We start from the raw sequence: 18936 nt of genomic DNA, 5'->3' as shown, positions 1-18936 counted from the left end.
TTAAATGAAACTGAGAACTGATACATGCAACAACACGTAAGAACCTAGAAAACACACTGAACACAAGTGTCAGTCCTGAAAGAGCACGTGCTGTTGGGCTCCCCCAGGTGAACTGGCCAGAACAGGCAAATCCAGAGAGACGGGACTAGGCTGGGTGGTTCCCTGGGGCTGCGGTGTTTGGGGAAAATGGAGAGTGACTGTTAATGGAGCTTTGAGAGGAGGTGATCAAGTGTGATGGCTGCACAGCTCTGAGAACAAAGACTCCCTGAACCATACTTTAAATGGGTGAATTGTATAGAATGGAAATTACATGTCAACAAAGGATCATTTTAGAAATCAGTGCTTAATGGATTAAGACTAAATGCGAAAGACAAAATCTTTTTAAATATGGGAGATGGCTTTTTTTTTTTTTTTGGAAGAGCTGCACGGCTCATGGGATCTTAGGTCCCTGACCAGGGATCGAACCTGGGGTACAGCAATGTGAGCACCAAGTCCGCTGGACCCCCACGGAATTCCGCGGGACATGGCTTTCTATTTCAAGGCAAGGAAGGGTTTCTTAAGCGTAACTCAAAGGGCGCTAGCTTGAAAAGACTGATAAAATAGATAAAATGTAATTAAGAAGCTTCATTCATAAAAAGATACCACAAAGCGAGTGAAAAGATAAAGAGAAACCTGGAAGAGGAGATTCAGGATGTATGTTATCAACAAAAGAATAATATCCAGAATTTGTAAAGCATATCAATAAATAAGGATAAATAATCCAACAGAAAAATGAGGGAAGACATGAACAGGAACTTCTAAAAAAGCCAAAATTTTAATGGTAAACGTATGAAAAGCATCTTAATTTCCCTATTTTCATGATGCTGGGTACAGTAAATATGTCTTTGGATTTAAGCTGATGGATTCAAAGAAAACATTATTTTAGCTTATGGTCTTTTAACCTTCTAACATTATTTTATAAATATCATATGGTTGGATGGCATCATTGACTCAATGGACATGAGTTTGAGCAAACTCCAGGAGATAGCGAAGGACAGGGAAGCCTGGCACAGTCCGTGGGGTCCCAAAGAATTGGACACAATTGAGCAACTAAAAAAACAAAAATGCAAAAGAAAGTTCTCTTTGGTTCTAAATAGCTCCCACAGGAAGTGTGGCATAAAGACAGTTTGATCTTGTAAGAAAACACTTATTCTACAGTTATTAGACTAAGCAATTAAAAATACAATCACTTGCCCACCTTGCAGTTCAGCAAAAACATCGTCTCTGCAACTTGTAAAGATGAGAAAGGGGTTTAAATTGCCCCCGATTCCATAAGGATAGCTTAGTTCTGGAAGGAATTCTATACACAAAATTAAATGTGGTATCGTTGATCACAGGACACTATCACATGGACTAAGAGAAGATAGAGCCTAATCTATAGGAAGGGCAGGAAAAAAATAATGATTAACAAAATTTTAGAACAATTAATACCCAGCTTTGGAACACACTCCAAAGGGCTTATGTCAACAAATGAAATATAGTTTTTGCCTGCAAAAGAAGAGAGTACTCTGGGTAGAGAATAACAAAGAAAAACAAGAAATAGGGTGAAAATACAAAAGTAAAGCACCCATTAATTTATGTGCCTATCTGGAGAAAAAACTTCAAAAGGAGAAGCGGAACGTGTAATGAGTCTTATGAGCTGGCAAACACTATGTCTGCGTTTGTTTCTTGTGAGTAATGATAATTCCACTAAAAATTCATAACTGATGCTAAAATTTCCAGTTTTATTCTAAAAGAACCACCCAAATCATCTGCTTGAAAATAGGTCTTGAGGAAAGTGAGTGAAAACCTATAGCAACTGGCTTTTAGGTTAAGTTACAATTAAATGGGAAAAAAGAAAGTTCACACCACATTGGCCTATTTTGGAAACTTGCAAACAAAAATGTCCACTATACTTAAAATGACTGCATATGAGCATTTATTTTATAGATTAAATATGTTAATAATGAACAGAAGCACAAAATACAAATAAGTATACATTTTCTGGACTCAGATGGAATTATAAAAGTGGGACCAGTCCCTTTGAGGATCACGACACTACAAAGACACAATTTTCAGGTAGCGCTTTCAATAGTCTCATCGTGAGATGCCAAAATATTGTCTAAAAGCGCAAATATGGAGATGTCATTCATAGCTCACTTGGCGTCGCATCGGGGCTAAGAACAGGAGGCCCTCACGTTGGGAAGAGACTGTATGCTGCACCTAGAAGCACTTAAAGCTGTTTTCTTTGACAGAGTTTCCAGGAGCGACAGCTAACCTATTTGGCCTTGGAAATGCACCTAGAAGCACTTGAAGCTGTTTTCTTTGACAGAGAGTTTCCAGGAGCGACAGGTAACCTATTTGGCCTTGGAAAAAGAATAAAATTCAGGCTGAATTCGTCTTTCCTAGAAAACTTCTATAAAGAGTGACATTCAAGTAATTGGAAGGCAGATTTTCAACATTTTCTCCACTTACCATACTTCCCTTTTCCAGGAAAGCAGAGTTTTGAACCAAGTATTTCTGCTAGTTCTGTTTTAGCCTCTCTGTCCAAACATTCTAAATGCAATAAGGTCACAAGAGCCCAAATGTTACACTCTTGCCATTCAGAGAGCATGAATTAGTGTGCTAATAACCATGTGACTTCACTAAAGCAAGCTATTCAGAAGTTTGGGCTGCTTAATTAAATACAAGAAAATCTAGAACATGTGAAGCACAAACAGCTGGACTTCGCACAAGAAGCTCGCAGAAGGGAGACTGAAGCTGGGCGTGGTGGGTCCTCTCTTACGGTTACTATTACTCTGACAGCATTTCTCCCGACGATGTGTGCTTTAGTCCGCTGTGTGTACTTCATACAATTCTTTAAATATATGCAGAAACTAAAGTAGAAAAATCACAGATAGGTTTTAAGTCAGTGCCATGTAAGCGCTAGGACTTCTAGCTCAGGGTTCCTGTCCTCCTCACTCACTGCGGAAAATAGTGTTGTTGTTAAGCACTCGGTTGTGTCTGACTCTTTGCGACCCCATGGACTGGAGCAACCCAGGCTTCCCGGTCCTTCACTAACTCCCAGAGTTTCTTCAAACTCACACCCACTGAGTCAACGACACCATCCAACCACCTCATTCTCTGTCGGCCCCTTCTCCTGCCCTCAGTCTTTCCCAGCATCAGGCTCTTTTCCAATGAATTGGCTCTTTGCATCAGGCGACCGAAGTATCAGAGCTTCAGCTTCATCAGCAGTCCTCCCAATGAATATTCAGGACTGATTTCCTTTAGGATTGACTGGCTTGATCTCCCTACTGTCCCAGGGACTCCCAAAAGTCTTCTCCAGCACCACAGTTCAAAAGCATCAATTCTTCAGCTCTCAGACTTCTTTGTGGTCCAAGTCTCACATCCGCACATGATTACTGGAAAAACCATAGCTTTGACTATACAGACTTTTGTTGGCAAAGTGATTTCTGTTTTTTCAATACACTGTCTAGGTTGGTCATAGCTTTCCTTCCAAGGAGCAAGTGTCTTTTAATTTCATGGCTGCAGTCACCATCCACAGCGATTTTGGAGCCCAAGAAAATAAAGTCTGTCACTGTTCCCCTTTTTTCCCCATCTATTTGCCATGAAGTGATACTTCTAGGAATTCTGAAATAAGCTAAAAGAACGTGTCCTCTTAAAGCCGTAGAGGCGCTGGTGGTGACCGTCTCCACATGGCAGCACAGCACCTTCGACCTGAAAAGGCAGCCTCGAGATCCACGTTCAGCTGCTGTCAGCCGCCCCGCGGTCTCCCGGGTGACAGAGCGCCCTGTGTCGTGTGTAGGGCAGAGGGTCAGAAGCAAAGGGCTCACCTCGCTCCTCACCATCCCACCAGGAAAGGATCCTGGACAAGTCCTCTGTCCACACAGCCACAGGAGACAGTAAAGAACAACTTATAATAGTCTTAACTTTTTTTTTTTAAATAGTCTGAACTTTTGTACATGAGCTGTTACTTGCTGCTTTTGCATCTCTATTCATAAAATGAATTCACTTGGTATAAAAAGAACATGTATGGGTAAAGCCAATGCAAACAACTAGAAACAACGCACTAACTAAATCCTAGGTGGGGTTATTTGCCTCTGCTTGTAAACATAAAATACATCTTTGTTAATTTTTAAATAATTTACCCTCTTTAGTTTGAAACTACTTCCAAATATTTTTGTGTGTTTTTTTAAGCTGAGCTTCAATTAAATAGGTTGTTCCTAAATATATCCAAGTGTACATTCAAAAGGTATAAATAGTTCTGTAGCAACTAGCGTACAGACATTGGAAACAGGATTCAAAATAATATAAAAATAAAGGTTTTAAACGGATTTATAGGTAGGTTTAGATCACTGCTTTTTTTTTTTAAGGTCTCATCTTACTAAATATGGGCTTCCCTTGTGGCTCAGCTGGTAAACAATCTGCCTGCAATGCAGAAGACCTGGGTTCAATCCCTGGGTTGGGAAGATCCCTGGGAGAAGGAAAAGGCTGCCCACTCTTCTGGCCTGGAGAATTCCATGGACTATATAGTCCATGGGGTCACAAAGAGTCGGACACAACTGAGTGACTTTCACTTCACTTACTAAATATAATGTTAAACTCTTTTCACCATAATATTCTTGCATCTGGTAAAACTAGACAGTTATGGGACTCAGCATCTTAAATATTATAACAGTTAGCCACAGGCACACTGATTATAACACTTTTAAAAACAAATTGAGGCACAAAAGTTACCTAGATCAAGATCGTGGATCCCTCATCAAAACCCAAGGGAAAAGCTGCTGTAAGTAAATTTAGAGACGAACATCAACAAGAAAATAAATGTGTTTCAATTTGCTTACCCTTCTTTTTGATAAATGTGAACTGATTTTTTCCAATAAATACTAATCAACATCCAGTGTATTTTAAAATTTATGGCTTTGTTTACAAAACTGCTCTGTTCCGTTTCAGGCAGAGCTCTTCCAAAGCCATTCTGTTATGAAGATGTCCGTATAACCACCTACAAGGCCACTGGTCTGTATCTAAGACCCCCAGGGCTGCTGAACTCCCGGTGGCTGACCACGTGCTCAGTGAGAGAACAAAGTCACCTGACCATATGTGAGACAGATGAGCTACGAGACCGTTTTCCTTTTCGTTAACCTACAAGGTTCAGCAAGTCCTTCCATCCTCTCCCCCGTCGGCTCCCACTTGCCCAGTGTGCTCACCGACTGCGCTGGGCAGGAAGGGCACACCCGCGGGGACTCACGCAAAGCAGGCTCACGGCCGCACGTCGGCCAGGCTCAGCGGCCTGACGAACCCTTCTCGTTACTCCCGACCGCGGGTTCTTGTCTGCTTCAGAACCGGAGGTCTCGCTTCCGGACTTCAGGCTCCAAAGCTGAGGGTGCCACTCACTGCCCAGATCCGCGGTCATGATCAGACTCCTGACTTTGTGCGATCTTACCCTGTTTATCTCTGTTACCTGTTCTACTACCTGGATTCGTGGAGACCTTTTCCTGACCTCTTGACCTGACTTCATTCTCATAAAACTGACCGGCCTGAGTTTCTGACCCTCCTAATAACTTAACCGTCCATATTAATACATAGCTACCTGGGTTTCTGGTCTGCTTCCTCTGTATCTTCCAGAATATGGAAAACACTAGATTTATTCTCAGGCCATTTATTGAGTCATTTATCTCCCTAAGAAACCAGCAATCCCTAAGAAAGTATTAGGATAAAAAGAAATACCTGCAAAGTGTTGAAAGAGAAATACATGTTGCTATGGATACAGAACTCTATTTATGACCTTAATTTTCTTCTCTGCAGTTCCAAAGCAAAGCAGCCAATAAGGAGGCAGAAACTTAACTGAAAATGTGATCAAAGAAATCAGAAAGTACATGTTACTTTTATTAGCAGAAACTGGAAGTGTTTTTTCTCTCTTCAGGACGCGAGGCCTTGAATGCTGGTATCTGCCATGTATCAATTTTGTAAGTCATAGGAAAGAAACTCCTCCAGTTCTGCGTGATGAAAATTGAACGCAGATACGCGAGGCCTTGAATGCTGGTATCTGCCATGTATCAATTTTGTAAGTCATAGGAAAGAAACTCCTCCAGTTCTGCGTGATGAAAATTGAACGCAGATGCTAAAGGGGGTGCTGTTAATGAAGATGCTGGGCGTGACACCAACACTGCGTCTCCATTCTCCATTTCAGAGAACCGTGGAGGGTGCCTGTGTGTGTGTTCCATGTGCTTCAAGATTTTACAGGCAGTGTCACAGATTTCTCTGGAATCCTTATAATAAATATACAGGCATTATCTTTTCCATAAAAGTGATGGCGCCAGTGTTCTAGAAGACTAGCTTAAGGTGTCTGCTTTAAGCTCACAAACCTTGCAGCAGCAATCCTGATGGCCCCCTGGCCCCCTGGAAGTCCTCATCTGCCCCATGACACAGGTTAACTGAAGCTTCTCGCACACAAATGTTGTTGCACAGATGCTCAGACTCAAGTGACTGTAGCACTTATATGTTTAATTCAATGACCACTATTTATTTTACTTTTCAAACAGTTGCCGCCTGGATCAATAAAAATGATTCAACTAATATGTCAATGCTAAAGAAATCTAAAATAACACTAGTGGGAAAAAGCACCCTCTGGAGTCTTCCGAGTGGAGTGGTTTCCCATGCACTGGCAAATTACCCATCTGAAATAATATTATTTTATGACAGTCTGATATTTTGCTTCTCACCTCAAATTTTATTGCATCATGAAATTACATTTCAACAAGATATTTAAGATTTATTGAGAAAGCCTGGCCTCAATCAGTCTATTTATCTCCACTAATATTTCAGTTTTCCATGCAGTTTCTATTTCTCAGAGCATTCTTATAAGTCCTTCTACTTAGATTTTATAGTTTCAGCTCACTACAATGCCAACTACTCTACCATGGGGCCCATCTAGTGCACTTTCTACACTGATGAAACTATGCCTGTGTTTCAATTTGATATCAGAAAAACGTGATCTTAAGTTATTCATCCGAACTAGTTCTCCAACTGATGTGTATCCTTGTCTTAAATCTAAGATGTATAAATTTGGCTGCACTAATGATAGAAATACTTCACTGACCACTCTTGTAAGAACACAGTAAATGATGTTACCATGAGGTCTTTTACAGACAAGATAAATGCATCCCAAAACATCAGCAACAAATTGGAAATGTCTTCTGACTAACTCCAAATTTCTCTGAATAAATGCCTTATCAACTAACTGGCTTCCCTGATAGCTCAGCAGGCAAAGAATCTGCCTGTGATGCAGAAGACACAGGAGACATGGGTTCAATCCCTGGGTCAGGAAGATCCCCTGGAGGAGGAAATCGCAACTCACTCTTATATTCTTGCCTGAAAAATCTCATGGACAGGGGAGCCTGGTGGGCTACAGTCCATGGAGTAGCAAAGAGTTGGACACAAGTGAGCGACTGAGCAGGCACCCATGAACTAACTAGTTAAGAATTTGTCCAAGCCTTTTGTGAATCTGTTTCAATGCAACACTTCAGAAAACAAAGATTTTCACTTAAGAAAATAGAAAAAGAAAAATTAGGCCATTTAAAATAATTATTTATTTTAATTGGAGAACAATTACTTTATAATATTGTGATGATTTCTGCCCTACATCAACGTGAATCGGCCACACGTATACGTGTGCTCCCCCATCTTGAACCCCCCTCCCACCTCCCTCCTCACCCTATCCATCTGGGTTGTCCCAGGGCACTGGCTTTGGGTGCCCTGCTTCATGCATTGAACTTGCCCTGGCCAGCTATTTTACATATGGTAAAGTACATTAAAGTGAAATGTGGAAGTCGCTCAGTCGTATCTGACTCTCTGCAACCCCATGGACTGCAGCCTGCCAGGCTCCTCTGTCCATGGAATTCTCCAGGTCAGAATACTGGAGTGGGTAGCCTATCCTTTCTCCAGGGGATCTTCTTGACCCAGGAATCAAACTGGGGTCTCCTGACTCACAGGCGGATTCTTCCCCAGCTGAGACACAAAGGGAGCAGTAATGTCCATGTGTCAATGCTGGTCTCTCACATCATCCCACCCTTGCCTTCTCCCAGTGAGTGAGTTTACAGTGTGCATCACAGTGGTTTGATCTACGTATATATTGTGAAATATATACATATATATATTCTTAATTCATTCATCCATTGATGGACACAGGTTGTCTCCCTGTCCTAGCTACACTGCTGCAATAAACATGGTGTGCTGATACCTCTTCAGGATAGTGATTTTGTTTCCTTCAGAAATATGCCCAGAAGTGGAATTGCTGGATCACACCGTAGTTCTATTTTTAATTTTTTGATGTGGAGAAAAGGAAACCATTGTGCCTTGTTGGTGAGAAGGCAAACTGGTACAGTCAGGATGGAAAAAGAGTATGTAGGTTTCACTAAAAATTAAAAATACAACTTTGCATAAAATAATCAATCTTTTTTCTAGCAATTACAGGTAGGGTCGATTAAACCTCCGCCCAATTCAATGAGCACATCATCACTGCCTAACCTTCACTTAATCAGTCTCAGAACCTTGATTATCTGAGCTTTTCCCCAAGTTCTGTTATCTGTATTTCTGTTAAGGTTGGTAACCTTTATGTTGCAACTGTCACCATGAGTAAACTTTCTGTGTGCTTTATATAAATTGATTTCTAAAGCTGCATTTAATAGAGTCTAATTCTTGTACAAACAACCAGGTAGTATGTTACTCCCACACCGCGCTCTCGGCAGTTCTGAGGCCGCCCCGCCTTGCCGCAAGGTTTCTATCTCATTTTCTTTCTTCCCCATTCACTCTCTGCTTTTATTGCCTCCTAACACTAAGAATTCTCGTGGATAGAGTCTAGATTCCTCCTGCCTCACCCCTCTGTTCTGGTCTGGGCTGTGTATTTTCTGGGCTTACTGAGCAACCTTTCTCCGCGACTTCCCTTTCTCCCCTCCTGTTTGGATCCAACGGTCTGTGAACCCTTTGCACATCTCTTACAACTGCTCCTTTAGTTTACTGAAGAACGCCTCCAAGCAACTTCCAAAGACATGCAGGAGATAAACTCCAAACCCTTGCATGTTTGCAATGGCCTTCCCCAACTTGATTGACTGAATGTTCATTTATGTATAGAAATCTTTTCATTTGAAAAATCTTTGGTTTGAAAAACTTTCCCTTCCATGGTTCTAATGAAGGTATCGTTATATTTAACCATTGGTTAGTGGAAATACAGAGCCTCCCTGGTGGCTCAGGTGGTACAGAATATGCGTGCAGTGCAAGAGACACAAGTTCGATCCCTGGGTCAGGGAGATCCCTTCGAGAAGGAAATAGCAACTCATTCCAGTATTCTTGCCTGGGAAATTCCATGGACAGCGGATCCTGGCAGACTACAACCAATGGGGTCACACAGAATTGGACACGACTGAGCGACTAACACTTTCACTTTTCATTTCCAGTGAAAATATGATGCCAATCCATTTTGTTCCTGGGCAGACGGATCTTCCCTGGAAGGCTGCACATCTCTTTTACTCCTTCTGCTCTGACAGCTGTGGGGATGTGTGCAGACGCAGGTTTTTTCACTCATTATGTTGGTACTCAGTAGCCTTTTCAATCTGAAGACACACATCCTTGAGCCTTGTGAATCTGACTGCTGACTACATGGATAATCATTCCTTCACTCTATCTTCTATTTCTTGAACATCAGCTAACTATTGAGTATCCTGGCTTAATCTTCTAAGTCTCACCTTTAAAAAAAACATTTTTATACTCACATTTTTGTCTCTGCTTTTTATTTTCTCCTTCGGGAAGATTTGTTCAATATCAGTTTTGGCAAACAGTTAAAACAATTTTTAATTTTCAGAGCCTTTTTTTATTCCTTTGACTGTTAACATTTTCATAGCAGCCTGCTCTTCTTTCATGAACTTAACTCTATATTTGGTATTTCAGCTTTGCTCTCCTTAAATTTACTTTTTGCTCCTGAAGTACCTGTTTTCCCTGGAGTCATTTAATTGTTAGTCCTTCTCTTTCATGCCTCAAACACCAGACGATCCAGGGCTCTCTGTTCATACTCAAGTCTGAGGAGGTAAAGGGCAGAGCGGAAGCGCCATGTGTGTCTGGAGCCCGAGTCTGCGTGTTACAGGGCTCACCGTGTCTGAGGGTGAGCCAGAGGGGCAGATGCTGTTTCCCCAACACGCATTCAATCAGGCTCTGCCCCAAGGCGCCTGACCCACACTAGCTCCCTGCACTTCTCCCAGGCGCTCCAGGCACTTCCCGAGCCTGGACATAAGTGCTGTCCACCCTGGGATCCTGGTCGAGATAAGCTGTCTACTGTTCGCTCACTTCCGATGAACCCTATTCTCACCTCACGTCTCTTCTGCTGCCCTTGCCTCCTGGCATCTCTGGGTCCAGGTCTCTCCTGGGTGTCATGAGGAGGGCAGGCTCTCTCCGAGGCTGTGTCAGCCTCGCTTGCAGCTAGAAGCCAGACGTCTCAGCACCGCCTCCGATGTGTCCGAGATATGTCCGAGTCTCATCTGTTGATGTCTTTGTTTGTGGTGGGTTTACACCTTCGTTATTCCATTACTGCCACATTAAGGGCCTGGCAAGGGACAGAAAGTAAACTCGTGTGGCCTGATTATTTGGGGCTTCTGTGGGTATGTTTTAAATAAACACGATGCAAACCTTGCATGCAGGGAAGACTCTATTGTGTAAAGAAAGATGCATCTGTATTTCTGACCCATCTTCACTGTTTCCATTCAATTCCAGATGCTTCCAGTGTCCTGGGCCACATCTTTCTGACCTGTCTGAATGCAGCCCAGTTGAGGCATGCAACTCACACCCAAACCCACCTCAAGTGACCTCTTTATGGCTCAGTTTTCCACCTCGAGTTTCCTTCAAGGCTGGGGAAGGCCATTCAGTCCAAGAGCAGGTGAAGCCAGATGTGTGGGCGTAGGAAGGAAGCACAGGAGCAGGCAGGAAGTGCAGGAGCAGGAAGCCCAAGAGCAGGAAGTTCAACAGCAGGAACAGGAAGTGCAGGAGCAGGAAGCCCAAAAGCAGGAAGGACAGGAGCAGGAAGGAAGTGCAGGAGCAGGAAGTGCTGGAGCAGATGCCCTTCGGGAGCACCCTCCATCACACGGACCCAGAAGTCCATGCATAAATGCTCCAGACCCCCACCCTTTGGCGGGACAATGCGTGGTGTTTTCTGAGAGGTCATCTGTGGGATGGAGAGCCCCTGCTCCAGTAGTGATTTGATCAGTAAGGCTCCCATAATTGGATTTTTCCTGTTCCACTCTCCCCATTCCCTCACCTCAGGTTCCTGGAATCCCGTCCCTAGTGAACTACCTGGATGCTAATTCTCATATCAGGCTATTTCCAGAATAACCTAAACCTCAACAAAGCCAAGCACAACTAAGCTCCTGTAACTGCACTACTCTGTAATGTGAAATCCAAAAGAAGCAGCCGCCTGCACCTCTATAAAGTGTCTAGTGATCCATCATTCCAGTCAATCTCAGTGGCCACTACTTTAAAAAGTACTCTGCATCAAATCAAATCCCTTATGACTATACAGTAGAAGTGAGAAACAGATTTAAGGGACTAGATCTGATAGACAGAGTGCCTGATGAACTATGGATGGAGGTTTGTGACATTGTACAAGAGATAGGAATCAAGACCATCCTCAAGAAAAAGAAATGCAAAAAAGCAAAATGGCTGTCTAAGGAGGCCTTACAAATAGCTGTGAAAAGACGGGAAGCAAAAAGCAAAGGAGAAAAGGAAAGATATTCCCATATGAATGCAGAGTTCCAAAGAATAGCAAGGAGAGATAAGAAAGCCTTCCTCAGCGATCAATGCAAAGAAATAGAGGAAAACAACAGAATGGGAAAGACTAGAGATCTCTTCAAGAAAATCAGAGATACAAAGGGAACATTTCATGCAAAGATGGGCTCGATAAAGGACAGAAATGGTAGGGACCTAACAGAAGCAGAAGATATTAAGAAGAGGTGGCAAGAATACACAGAAGAATTGTACAAAAAAGATCTTCATGACCCAGATAATCACAATTGTGTGATCACTCACCTAGAGCCAGACATCCTGGAATGTGAAGTCAAGTGGGCTTTAGAAAGCATCACTACGAACAACGCTAGTGGAGGTGATGGAATTCCAGTGGAGCTATTTCAAATCCTTAAAGATGATGCTGTGAAAGTGCTGCACTAGATATGCCAGCAAATTTGGAAAACTCAGCAGTGGCCACAGGACTGGAAAAGGTCACTTTTCATTCCAATCCCAAAGAAAGGCAACGCCAAAGAATGCTCAAACTACCGCACAATTGCATTCATCTCACATGCTAGTAAAGTAATGCTTAAAATTCTCCAAGCCAGGCTTCAGCAATACGTGAACCGTGAACTTCCAGATGTTCAAGCTGGTTTTAGAAAAGGCAGAGGAACCAGAGATCAAATTGCCAATATCTGCTGGATCATCGAAAAAGCACGAGAGTTCCAGAAAAACATCTACCTCTGCTTTTTGACTATGCCAAAGCCTTTGACTGTGTGGATCACAACAAACTGTGGAAAATTCTGAAAGAGATGGGAATACCAGACCACCTGACCTGTCTCTTGAGAAACCTGTATGCAGGTCAGGAAGCCACAGTTAGAACTGGACATGGAACAACAGACTGGTTCCAAATAGGGAAAGGAGTACGTCAAGGCTGTATATTATCACCCTACTTACTTAACTTATATGCAGAGTACATCATGAGAAACGCTGGGCTGGAGGAAGCACAAGCTGGAATCAAGATTGCTGGGAGAAATATCAGTAACCTCAGATATGCAGATGATACCACCCTTATGGCATAAAGTGAAGAAGAACTGAAGAGCTTCTTGATGAAAGTGAAAGAGAAGAGTGAAAAAGTTGGCTTAAAATTCAACAATCAGAAAACTAAGATCATGGCATCCGGTCCCATCACTTCACAGCAGATAGATGGGGAAACAGTGGAAACAGTGGCTGACTTTATTTTTCTGGGCTCCAAAATCACTGCAGATGGTGATTGCAGCCATGAAATTAAAAGACGCTTACTCTTTGGAAGGAAAGTTATGACCAACCTAGACAGCATATTAAAAAGCAGAGACATCACTTTGCCAGCAAAGGTCCATCTAGTCAAAGCTATGGTTTTTCCAGTGGTCATGTATTGATGTGAGAGTTGGACAATAAAGAAAGCTGAGAGCCAAAGAATTGATGCCTTTTGAACTGTGGTGTTGGAGAAGACTCTTGAGAGTCCCTTGGACTGCAAGGAGATCCAACCAGTCCATCCTAAAGGAGATCAGTCCTGGGTGTTCACTGGAAGGACTGATGTTGAAGCTGAAACTCCAATACTTTGGCCACCTGATGCGATGAGCTGACTCATTGGAAAAGACCCTGATGCTGGGAAAGATTGAGGGCAGTAGGAGAAGGGGACGGCAGAGGATGAGGTGGTTGGATGGCATCACCGACTTGATGGACATGGGTTTGGGTGGACTCAGGGAGTTGGTGATGGACAGGGAGGCCTGGCGTGCTGGGGTTCATGGGATGGCAAAGAGTCGGTCACGACTGAGCGACTGAACTGAACTGAACTGCATCAAATTATTGTGTTATCAGATACAAATTAGCAAAAATTCTTAACCAATATTCATTCCTTGAATGCAGTAGTTTAGTTATTATATGTGGAAGCATTTTTACATCTTTAAGTGAATACTATGATATATTAAGAATTCTGCTTTCAGTGATCTTTAACGAATTTAGTGAGCTGCCAAGAAGTGACCTTGAGTAAAACAAAAACTGCAGTTGTAGGAAACAAAGTCACTACAAGCGTGCTTGGGAGACATTCATTCGCGAGTTTTCAGTGCGTCTGTCAGAGATAAAGTAGGTGAGAGAATAATGAGATGTTTGAGCATAAGACGAGCTGTGAAGGTCGAGCCGGCGGCGAAGCTCAGCAGAGCGGGGCCTCCATCCGCCCGGCCCCTCTGGGCTCACCTCTACAAAGAAGGTAAAGGCACGATGAGACGTGACGATGAAACAAGCTCCTGAGGGTCTGGTACAGGGGCGGGGTCACCCCAACCCGCAGACTGAAGGCAATCTGGGTGAGAAAGAAAAAAATACTTGAAGGAACAACCCAGGGACACCTACGGCGCCCAGCGTGGATTCTACAAACCCAGTGTAAAGCCCTCTCATCCCAGCATCTCCGGGGCCCCGGGGTCACACAGCTGTCAGTCCAAACGTGCTCCCGCCCAGGACTCACTCAGATTCACTCAAGGAGACGCACTCAGGGAGACGCACTCAGCTGGGGCGGGGAAAAACTCTGTTTACATGACAGGCCTGCCTGCCTGCAGCCCTGTCTTTGGCAGGTTGGACAACAGCCCCTCCACCCAGAGAAGTCTGTCCACGTCCTCAACCTCAGGACCTGAGCGCGCAGCACCGCTCATGGAACAGGGACACCCGTGGCTGGGGTGGGACGAAGGGCCTGAGGTGGGCCGTTCCCCAGAGCACGTGTGCAAGCCGGAGGCCGTCACAGGGTCCCCGCGAGGAAACCCGAGGGCAGCGCCAGCACCGAAGGGCACGTGGGCTGAGTGCGCAAGGCCCCGCGGGAAGCTGGCGGCTGTAGAAGCCGGAAAAGGCAAGGGCGCAGGCTCTGCCCCGCCTCCAGAAGGACACGCCCCGCCCATAACTTAATCTGAGTTTTGTGACTGATTCTGGGTCCATCACCCTCAGAACTGTAAGATAATACATGTCTGTTGTTGTCAGCCACAAAGTTTGTAGTGAGTAATTTGTTACAAGAGGCAACTAATACAATATTCATCTGTAGTAAATATGAAGAGAAATCAGGAACCATCAAGTGCAAAAGAAAAGCCAAGAGAAATAAATACAAAAGAGAAATTAAAAGATAAACAAGAAAACAACCATGAAGGAAAGAGACAATTTGGGGAACAGTGCTAAAAAAATTCTGACTCATAAACATAGGGAGAGGAAATTTTATTACATCTATCAAGTGAAAACAAGAGGCTCTGAAAATAAAGAGGAAAAGTACAAAATGATGTTTTAAGAGCTTGAGAACATGATTCTTGAGCATAATGGGAAGGAAATTGGACTCTCCAAACACTCTGACTGAAAAGACAAAATGAAAACCCTGAGAAGAAGCTGAGAGTCAGGAAAATGTTCAGAACGCTGTGATGCGCGGCTGGCTCAAGCCTGACGGGGTCCGCTAACAGCCTGGTGACACAGAGGTGGAGGCTGCACCCTGGACGTGAGGCTGTCACATCCTCTGACCAGGACAAGCTTGGGGACGTTTGTCTTAACCCTGTTATTCCAGCAATGACACCGCCTGACAGTTCAACCTCAGAGTCTCGGCCTCACAAAGGAACAAAATGTGTTAGTTCCATGCTCTTCATCTCAGGTGAGAAAGTCTACGATTGTGGTGAAAACAAAAAGTAGCGATGCGGGTCAGAGGCCATCTGCAGCACAAAGTGATGTGGCTTCGTGATGACTGACGTGATGTCCCTTTGTGTCGTTTTTATGAGAACGGGCGCGGCCAGCTTCACTCATGAACTTCAGAGGCAGAGCAGAAGAAAGGCTCTGTATATGTGCATGCGTGTGTGTGTGTGTGTGTGTGTGTGTGTTCTCCCCCTGGCCATCAGACATAGCTTCAAACAACTGTCTCGTTATTTTACTCCCTTACAAGTTAATATGTTGCCTGGAAAAGAGCTCGGGAAGTTCCTGAAGATGACCTCAGACTGTGTCTCCTCTGCCCTCAATTATAACACCAGCCCCACTGGACGTGGAAGAAAGAACTAGCGCTGTCAGGGGTCCCACAGCAGCCGTGACACAAACCCCGCACTTGTCCTCAGAGTGGCAACATGCAGCGACAGAAACTCGGGTTTCTCCTCACTGAAGCCCATTTACAGACCAGAGAGACACCTAGGCTGCCTCTAGATACAACCATATCACCTCAGTGATCACTACCAGAAGACAGAAAGTTAAAGACATTCTTCCTACTGACCTCCCCCCCTTTGGAAGTTGTTAATATAAATTATGGAGGGCAGCATTAAAATATGTAGGAACGTTGTTCCAACGCCAGGGAATCAGCAGCATAATTCACTCCTTGGCTGGTTGTGGTGGCTCTTCCAGCAAACAACTAAATATGTTAATGCTCCTTTATGGACATGGCAGCCTCTGCAGGGAGAAACCATACAGAGATAAGATAATTTTGTATTTACTTTAAAACATTAAAGAACTAATAAAGGATGAAAATTACTCCTCTGCAGTTGGGAGTAAACATCACAGGAGCAGTGATCAAGGGCTCTGCCTGGGAGATGGGCCACCACCTGACCACTGCCCACCCCCCAACCAGGACGACTGATGTCTCCTTCTTCAGCTGACACAGTCCCATTTTGTCTCTGACACTGTGACTGTACTTACACTCACTGTCTTTTCCCCCTGAGGATTATGTGTGTTGTTTATTTTTTTGCATCTTCAACAGCTTGCAATGTACCTAAAAATAAGGTGGCCCTCAGTACATGCTGGATCAGTTCAGTTCAGTTCAGTCACTCAGTCATGTCTGACTCTTTGCGACCCAATGGACTGCAGCACGCCATGCCTCCCCATCCATCACCAACTCCTGGAGTTACTCAAACTCATGTCCATTGAGTCGATGATGCCATCCAACCATCTCGTCCTCTGTCGTCCCCTTCTCCTGCCTTCAATCTTTCCCAGCATCAGGGTCTTTTCAAATGAGTCAGTTATTTGCATCAGGTGGCCAAAGACATGCTGGATATACATTCTATAATTTTAATCATTATTACCCAAGTGGCAACCGATTCTCTGAAGTCAGCATTATCTGGAGATTTAATAAATATTAGCTGCATATTTTGGAAATCTGAAGGTTAAAACATATGAGCACAAGCAAAGCCCAGACCTGGACCAATCTCTGAAAAATAGTTGCACTTCTGACTTGTGTTCATTCATTCACTGACTAAACATCAGCCCTGGAGCCAGGCCACCTGGTAGGATGTTCGGATGCAAAGACCTAAGGTACAGTTCCTCCTCTGGAAGACACAGACTTGAAACAATGATGACATTACGGTGACTATGGGCTGATCCTAGACACGTACTTTTGTCATTTTATGTTAGAAACTCTCTACTGATCAGTGAAGTGACCTCTGTTAACACACATTAATATAAAAAAATGCAAACAGTGACAGACTTTATTTTCTTGGGCTCCAAAATCACTATGGATGGTGGCTGCAGTCATGAAATTAAAAGATGTTTGCTCCTTGGAAGAAAAGCTATGACGACCCTAGACAGCATATTAAAAAGCAGAGACATTACTTTGCCAACAAAGGTCCGTCTAGCCAAAGCTATGGTTTTTCTAGTAGTCATGTGTGGATGTGAGAAAACTGAAAGTAAAAGCTTCCCTTGTGGCTCAGCTGGTAAAGAATCTGCCTGCAATTTGGGAGACCTGGGTTGGGAAGATCCCCTGGAGAAGGGAAAAGCTACCTACTCCAGTGTTCTGGCCTGGAGAATCCCATGGACTGTATAGTCCATGAGGTTGAAAAGAGTTGGACATGACTGAACGACTTTCACTTTCACTTGAGAGTCCCTTGGACTGCAAGGAGATCAAATCAGTCCATCCTAAAGGAAATCAGTCCTGAATATTCATTGGAAGGACTGATGCTGAAGCTGAAACTCCAATACTTTGACCACCTGATGCGAAGAACTGATTCACGGGAAAAGACCCTGATGCTGAGAAAGACTGAAGGCAAGAGGAGAAGGATGACAGAGGATGAGATGGTTGGATAGCATCACCGACTCAATGGACATGAGTTTGAGCAAGCTCCGGGAGTTGTTGATGAACAGGAAGCCTGGCGTGCTGCAGCCCATGGGGTTGCAGAGAGTCAGACAAGACTGTGCAACTGAACTGAAACTGAACATACATGTTCCCAAATGTTTGTGAAGGCCACGGTCTGTCCAAGAATCTTTTCAGTAGAGGGTATACAGAAGAATAGATGCTTTCGAACTGTGGTACTGGAGAAGACTCTTGAGAGTCCCCTGGACAGCCAAGAAACCAAACCAGTCAATTCTAAAGGAAATCGACACTGAATATTTATCGGAAGGACTGATGCTGAAGCTGAAGCTCCAATACTTTGGCCACCTGATGCAAAGAACTGTGTCATTGGGAAAGACCCTGATGCTGGCAAAGAAGAAAGCAACAGAGGGATCTCATCCAACCGTCTCAGGTTGAATGGCATCACTGACTCAATAGACATGAGTTTGAGCAAGCTCTGGGAGATAGTGAAGGACAGGGAGGCCTGGTGTGCTGCAGTTCATGGGGTCAAAAAGAGTTGGACATGACTTAGCAACTGAATAACAACAAATACAGAAGTGAGGAAAGTGGATATGGGCCCCTTTTTTGGTCCACTGGGGGAGTAGACAAAATTTAATAAATATGCAATATAAACTGAGAATAGTGCTTTGAAGTTCACAAACAAGATGCTCTGAAAGAGAAAGCCTTATTTATATATTTATTTTTATCACCTATCTAAGCATATTTGATTTATAATTTTGCATAAGTTTTAGGTATATAGCAAATTAGTGCAGTTATAGCGATATTTATTTTTTCAAATTATTTTCCAATATAGCTTACTGAGAGACATTGAATATTGTTCCCTGTTATACAGTAAATTAATGTAAATTACCAGATACAAACAGCACTATTTGTATCTATTAATCCCACACTCCTGATTTATCCCTCTTCACCCTCGCTTTCCCCTTTGATAATCATGAGGTTGTTTTCTACATTTGTGAGTCTGTTCCTGTTTTGTATATAGATTCATTCGTATTATTTTTACTTCACATATAAGTGATATCATAATATTCATCTTAGTATAACTTGCTTCACTTAGT

At 43.4% G+C, this 18936-nt stretch overlaps 1 protein-coding gene and 1 long non-coding RNA gene across 13 annotated transcripts in view; both read right to left on the bottom strand.

Moving 5' to 3' along the window:
- The window catches only part of CEP112 (centrosomal protein 112), a 307677-nt gene that overhangs the window by 114055 nt on the left and 174686 nt on the right, over positions 1–18936 (bottom strand). The window lies entirely within an intron of this gene.
- Positions 1938–14537, bottom strand: LOC145542282 (uncharacterized). The gene is made up of 3 exons (XR_014079742.1): positions 14279–14537; positions 14014–14116; positions 1938–2894 (listed from the first exon to the last, which is right to left on the bottom strand). It is a non-coding gene; the product is annotated as an uncharacterized LOC145542282 (long non-coding RNA).

The sequence above is a fragment of the Giraffa tippelskirchi genome, chromosome 3 (genome assembly GCF_054371585.1).
Source record: "Giraffa tippelskirchi isolate mGirTip1 chromosome 3, T2T-mGirTip1v1.2.pri, whole genome shotgun sequence".
In the NCBI taxonomy this organism is placed as follows: domain Eukaryota; kingdom Metazoa; phylum Chordata; class Mammalia; order Artiodactyla; family Giraffidae; genus Giraffa; species Giraffa tippelskirchi.
Note: the sequence above shows the minus strand (reverse complement) of the source record. Positions and strands in the feature narration are given on the sequence as shown.